The sequence below is a fragment of the Meles meles genome, chromosome 7 (assembly GCF_922984935.1).
Source record: "Meles meles chromosome 7, mMelMel3.1 paternal haplotype, whole genome shotgun sequence".
Classification (NCBI taxonomy): domain Eukaryota; kingdom Metazoa; phylum Chordata; class Mammalia; order Carnivora; family Mustelidae; genus Meles; species Meles meles.
In genome coordinates, this window is record NC_060072.1 from 93,378,410 (window position 1) to 93,385,938 (window position 7,529).

General features: G+C 35.8%; 1 pseudogene; it reads left to right on the forward strand.

The window, feature by feature from the left end:
• The first annotated feature begins 1,424 nt into the window (after window positions 1-1,424).
• On the forward strand, window positions 1,425-2,360 carry LOC123946421 (annotated as a pseudogene).
• The last annotated feature ends 5,169 nt before the right edge of the window (window positions 2,361-7,529 follow it).

Consider the following 7,529-nt stretch of genomic DNA (forward strand, 5'->3'; position numbering starts at 1 on the left):
GCACGCTGGAGGGTCAGATGCACTGGTGGCTCAGGGATGGAGACCTGATTTCTCCGCTGCACTCTCTCTGGCTCAGCACCAGGGGAGTCTGTCCTGGGTCCGGGGACTTAGGTCCCTGTCCCTAACCGCCCAGATTCCCACTATATCCCCCACGATCCTTTGCTCTTTGTTTTTTGAGTGCTTTCAACCAGACTTCAAGTTAATGCTGCTCCCCAAATGCAGGGCACTCTCATATTGGGGTATTACTTTCCAATTGGTCACCTCTGATGGCTCCCTCCCCCTTTTGTTTATCGTCCAATATCAGTCCTACGCTCCCAGTCTGCTTACCTGCCACTGGCGTCTTCTGCTCCTGTAGAGATCCAGATGTGTATAATTCTGATCTTGGGCTGATTTCATGGGTGGTCGGAGTTCTTTGGTAGGTAATCAGCTCACTTTAGGGTACAGGTTGAAAGGGTGCCTCCTCCTACTTCCCCGCCATCTTCCAGTCAAGCTATTCTTTTTCAGAAGTGTTAAAATTGGTAGGAAATTTAAAAAAATAAAGAATATGCAAAAAAAAAAAAAAACTTGAAATAAGGTAAAAAATGCAGTGCATTGACACATTATTACCTATGGAAGAGTAATAATATGCCTTTTTAAAACAGTAGCTCCAAAGGCAGTAAAGTTAGTGCAGAAATTTCAATTTGGGTGTTGAATTGAAATTCAATTCAAATGAAACCAAATATTGCCTATTTGATGAGAATGCATATTGAGGCTCCCAGGTGTTATGAGAAACTAGTGCTTCCTATGAAAAGCTAATCCTGATGAAGGAAGAGTGTTGTTACTGAGCAGGTGTAAAGTTAATTAAAAGAATGCATTCTAAAGAAATTTAATGAAACCTATTTTGAAATAAGGTTTAATGATTTTTTTTTAAATTACATGTCAAAAAATTGGGGCTTCTTCTACATATCCTTTCTTATAAATTTACTCCAGATGGGGGAAAACATATTGTAAAACAAAGACACAGCCTATGTAATATGCAGCCAGGAATTGGGCATACAATAGAGAACTTCACCTGATAGGTGTTTGCGATGCAAGAACAAACTCAAAATGAATAAGTGAATTAAGTAGAAAGTGTTTATTTTAAGCCCTCTGTGACTTCGAGGCACTGGACTGTGTTGCAAAGGCTTTGAGGTCAGACTCGTCCTATCTTTCAGACATGCACAGCACAGTGGAGGAGTCCACAGGAGATTTCAGCACAGATGTTTGTGGGTTGGGAAGAATCAGTCAAAGATTCATAAAATCTCCCCTGTAGATGAAAACACATAGGTTTTTTTTTGCCAAATTCTGTCTCCAAAGTTGGACCTCTGCTAATCCTTTCTTCGAGTTTCTTCCTTGTGTTTTCTCCTAGAGATCTGGCAGGAGAACAACAAATAAGCAACTGGAGAATGAGAAACCACACAGACCTAACAGAGTTCATCCTCCTGGGACTGTCAGATGACCCAAAGCTTTAGGGAGTGATCTTCCTCTTTCTGTTCATCACCTACATGCTCAGCATCACTCGGAACCTGACCATTATCACTCTTACCCTGCTGGATGCTCACCTCCAGACACCCATGTATTTCTTCCTCAGAAACTTCTCCTTATTAGAGGTTTCATTCACAACTGTTAGCATACCCAAGTTCCTAAGCACTCTGATTACAGGAGATAAAACCATTTCCTTTAATGATTGCATTGCTCAGTTCTTTTTTTTTTTTTTTCATTCTGTTGGGAGTCACTGAATTTTACCTCCTGGCTGCCATGTCCTATGACCATTATATTGCCATCTGTAAACCTCTGCATTACATGACCATTGTGAATCGCAGAGTCTGCAAACTCCTTGTCTTCTCTTCATGGCTGATTTCATTCTTAATCATATTCCCATTACTCATGCAGTTCATACAGCTTGATTACTGTAAGTCCAATGTTATAGACCATTTTACCTGTGATTATTTCCCCCTGCTGCAACTTTCTTGTTCAGACACAAAATTCCTAGAGATAATGGGGTTTTCCTGGTCTCTGTTTACTTTAATGTTTACCTTGGTAATAATAATTCTGTCCTACATATATATCATCAGAACAATTTTGAGGATTCCTTCTGCTAGTCAGAGGACAAAGGCCTTTTCTACCTGTTCATCCCACATGGTTGTCATCTCCATCTCCTATGGCAGCTGCATTTTTATGTATATTAAATCCTCAGCAAAAGACAGAGAGTCTCTGAGCAAGGGTGTTGCTGTGCTAAACACCTCAGTAGCCCCCATGCTGAACCCCATTATTTACAGCCTAAGGAACCAGCAAGTCAAGGAGCCTTCATGGAGAGGGCAAGGAAGATTGTATTTCTCTAAAGCAAATTAAATCTTATGGTTTTACAAATTAGACACATTGCAGGGCAATTTAAAATATGTAAATATGAAATTTGAGCCACCTTTAAATCACAGTCTTCTTCCTGCTATCCTTATTCATTCATTCTTTCTAAGCGTTTATAAGCACATTTAATGTATTTCCCATTTGGATGAAATAACTTTGTAAGTTTTTCAGGTTCCCATTCTTCTGAAACTTTGATTAGTTGCAACGTCTTGATTATTAATTGTTTTAATTTGTAAAGTTCTACTTTGCATTTTGTTTAGGTAAACGATTATCACACAGAAGGGAGGAGACACTGTAATTATTGATGTGATATTTTCCTTACTCTACACAGAAAATATAAGTTTGTGATTTTCAGTGATCTTTGTCAGAAATCCTTTCACCATCTTGCAGTTTCTCTAGGAAAAAAAATTCTTCAAATGCAATATGATTTTTTTGAAAAAATGTGACAGCTTTCATTTAAAAACCATGAAACATTGCTCAATAAATAGGGTGTGTTCATATAATTTATCTATTGTTTAAAAAAAGAATATATATTTAACCTATATCCTTTTGTAGATATGCACTAAATACGTCTCCTTATTTCCAAAATCCATTATGACTCATGAGATATAGGTAGATATACAAGTAGATGCAGATACACACACACACACACACACACACACACACACACACACATACTGTAGAAAATAGTGAAGAAATACTGTCTTAGATATGTAGAATAAGTTTGATTTCTCTAATTCCATGGAATGTAAGCTTTGCTTTCTGACAATGCTGAAATATATACGTATAGCTCCTTTCTAGTTTTGGACTAGGTTGAAACCAGGCATGTGTCTAAATTATTTGATGCCTAAAAAGCAAAATCATTTAAGTTTTATATAAAATAAAATCTTCATAACAGAGCAAAAATTTCCATTTCATATAAAGTTAGAATTTCACCTGTTAAAATACTCCTCCACTCACTCTACTTTAAGGTATTAAGTGCCTAAAGTATTTTGGAAAGATGTATGTGTGTTTCTGTATATGTGTGTGTGAGAGAGAAAATGAAAGAAAATTATGGATACAATAAAGTATTCTAAATAATATAAACCACTATTTAGTAATAGAAAATATACTATAATCCTAATTCATGCTGTACCATTCCTAATGATTTCTGTGTAAAATATTCAACTGAGAAAAACAGCATAGGAATTGTAGATAAAAAAATAAAATAATAGAAAATTGAAGGGTATTCAAAATGTAATAGAAAACTTATGATGGTTTCTCAATTTCATTCTATCTGAAGTATATTTTGTATGCAAAAGAAGGCAAATAGTTGACAAAGTTAGGGTTTCTATGACCTCTTAACATATATTTTCCCAGGGGTAAATCAGGTGTCAGATAAATCTGTCATATATAATGTACCATAGGGATGGGAATGAACCTTTCAAGCACATAGCATAATTAGCTACCAATAAATAGCTGTTATTATTAACGCTGGTCTCTATAGTTAACTGCTATGGTTGTAAATAAGCACAAATTATATTTATAAAGTGGTGAGAACACTTAAATCGAGATTTACCCACTTGTATTTTTGCCATTTTTTTTAAGATTTATTTATTTGACAGATAGAGACCACAAGTAGGCAGAGAGGCAGGCAGAGAGAGAGGAGGAAGCAGGCTCCCGGCTAAGCAGAGAGCCCGACGCGGGGCTCGGTCCCAGGACCCTGGGATCATGACCTGACCTGAAGGTGGAGGCCTTAACCCGCTGAGCCACCCAGGAGCCCCTACCCACTTGTATTTTTAAAGGCACGATATAGTATTTTTAACTGTAGGCAAAATGTGTACAGCAAACAATGTTCTTCAACAGTATTCATCTTCAACTTCTTGAAAGCTTATCCTTCTTACAGAACTGAACTTTATACCAGCTAATAGCAACTCCCCATTGCTGACCCTGCTCCATACTAAGACAGTCGCCATTCTACTCCATTTCCATGAGATGGACTGATTTTAACACCTCATATAAGTGGAATCATGCATTTTTTTGTCCTTCCACTTGTTTCACTTAGGGTAATGTCCTCCAGATTCATCAGTGTTGTCTCATATCTTTAAAAGAGATAAAAATGGAAGAGAAAGAAATAAACCACCACATGATGATCAGAGTTTGTCTTGCTGAGAGTTTCTGATGATCCTGATTTCTGATTCTGATGTTACTCTGCCTATTTATCACATACATGTTAAGTGTCAATGGAAACCTATCATCACCCTAACTTGGGTGAGCTCTCATCTACAGAGGCTTCTGTATTTCTTAGCTATAACTTCTCTTTCTTAGAAATCTCATTTACAATTACATGTATTCCTCGATCTCTGGGGGTTATTATCACCAGGGATAATACCATTTTCAATAACGTTTGTGTCACCCACCTATTCTTTTTTTAAAAAAAAATTTATTATTTATTTGACAGAGAGAGATCACAAGTAGATAGAGAGGCAGGCAGAGAGAGAGAGAGAGGGAAGCAGGCTCCCTGCTGAGCAGAGAGCCCGATGCGGGACTTGATCCCAGGACCCCGAGATCATGACCTGAGCGGAAGGCAGCAGCTCAACCCACTGAGCCACCCAGGTGCCCCTCACCCACCTATTCTTTATTTTCATGAGGGTAACTGAATTTCAAATTCTAATTGCCATTTTCTTTGATCACTATTATTGCCATTTGCAAGCCTCTTCATTATACAACCACCAAGAACAGGAAATTCTGTAACCTCTTTATTCTATGTGCATTGCTGGGCAAGTTTCTGACCATTTTCCCACCACTTATACTGGATTACTCAGCTGGATTACTGTGTTTCCAATGTCATTGAACACTTTGCATGTGACTATCTTTCCTTTTTGCAACTGTCTCATTCAGATACATGACTCTCTGTAGTAACTGTCTTTTGCTTGGTTGGGGTACTTTGCTATTTACTTTGGTGTTGGTGATTTTGTCTTAAATATACATCACATCTCCTAGTCAATTGCTTTTCTCTATTTGTTCAACTCACATGATTACCATTTCTATTTCCATATATGCTAATTTTCTTCAAAAAAAGGCATTAGTGACAAAAGAAGTCAATAATTCTGTTGTCCTCATGTTGAACACTTTTATTTACACCCTAAGGGACGAAAAAGTACACAGAACTTCAAAGATTTGGTCCTTGAAGTATTATTTCATACAAACAAATCAAAGTTTTGGGTAGTATGGATGAATGTTATCATGAAGATTCAATAAAAGAAAATGAAATTTAAACTAATTTCTATTATCTTCCTATAATCATGTCACAGCTACAGAAAATGCTGAGCTCTTTTGCTAAACACTCTTGATACATATATGTGTTAATAATAATAAACACAGGAATTGTGTTAACATGATAACATGAATTATGTCTTCCTTTAAAACTATCTGTATGTTCCATGTCAGAGATTTATGATTATGAATATAAAGCCAGTAGTTATGGAATGTAAATCATTTGCCAACTATTTTGATTAATCAAAATGTTCTATCAAAAACACTAATTCCAAAAAATATATAACCCCTGTATTTTTTGCCACATTATTCACAATAGTCAAGATATAGAAGCAATCCAAGTGTATATTGATAGAGGAAAGGATAAAGATGTTGTGACATATATAACAGAATATTACTCAGCCATAAAAAAAGCATATGAACCTGCCACTAGCAACAATATGGATTGATCTAGAGACTGTTTTGCTAAATGAAGTAAGTCAGACAGAGAAAGACAGATACCATATGTTTTCACTTATATTTGGAATTGCAAAAATAAAACAAAGCAATGAGCAAAGAAGCAAACAAAACTGAAAGAGATCCATAAATACATTAGAATAAACCGATGGTTGCCAGAAGGAAGGGAGGTGATGGGCAAAATGTGTGAAGGGAGTAGAATGTACAGACATTCAATTATGGAATAAATAAGCCACAGGAATGGAAGGTATCATGGAAGGAATGTTGTCAGTGCTATTTTAATAGCTCTGAATGGTAACAGATGGCAGCTGCACTACTGGTGAGCACACATAATGTATGGATTTCTTGAAATGTTATGCTGTACAACTGAAATTAATGTAATACTGTGTGCCAAATAAACTTCATTAAAAAATATTTTATGCTGTAATGACAAAGTTGATATTTTTTCAATTTGTTTTAAATTATTTTCTCTTATTGATATAAAATTAATTTCCTTTTAAAAGTTACCTGAATCATGAAATAAATATCTACAGCACCATTATTTTTGCACACTATCTGTAGTGTCTGTCCAATTCTTCCCATTCTGCTAGTAAACTTGGATGCATATGTTATGACTTATGAATTATCTGAAGGTCATATATCCTATGTTTTCTAGATATGAAGTCAGGTATTGCATCTTGTTTTATAAGGTCTTCTTATTTTCTGTATTATTTTTTTATAAAAATATATAACAGATAAATATTTAGGCAGCCACTATTTTTTTATTTTTTAAAAAAATGTTATTTATTTATTTATTTTAGAGACAGAGCGAGAGACAGAGAGAGAGGATGTGCAGGGGTGAGGAGAGGAGCAGAGGGAGAGGGACAAGCAGACTCTGCTCTGGGCATGGAGCCTGACACAGGGCTTGATCTCAAGACTCTGAGATCATGACCCAAGCAGAAATTAAGAGTTGGCCACTTAACCAACTGAGCCACCCAGGCACCCCAAGGCAGCCACTAACTCTTATGTCAACTAAAAGTTTGATAGGAATTTCATAAATAGCAACTCTTCTATAGAGAACATATATTTTGTGTCATATGCAAGACAAGGTATGTTCTATACCATATCATATTTAATCTTCACAGCTATATGACAAATTAGACATGATTATCCCTTTTTACCAATGTGTAAATTGATATTAGAAATGTTGAATGATTTGCCTAAGGTCTTGAGCTGTAACAGTCAATATAATAGTCCAACTTGAAAAACAACACAAAATTTTGTGTTTGCTCTCATATATATATATATATATATATATATATATATATATATGAAATGCTGTAAGATCTGCAAATTTTGCATAGCTTTACTATAATAAACACAGTTTTACTGGTGTTTTCCCTAACCTTATCTTATCTGTACATAATTATATTATTATAGTATTATAATATAGTCGG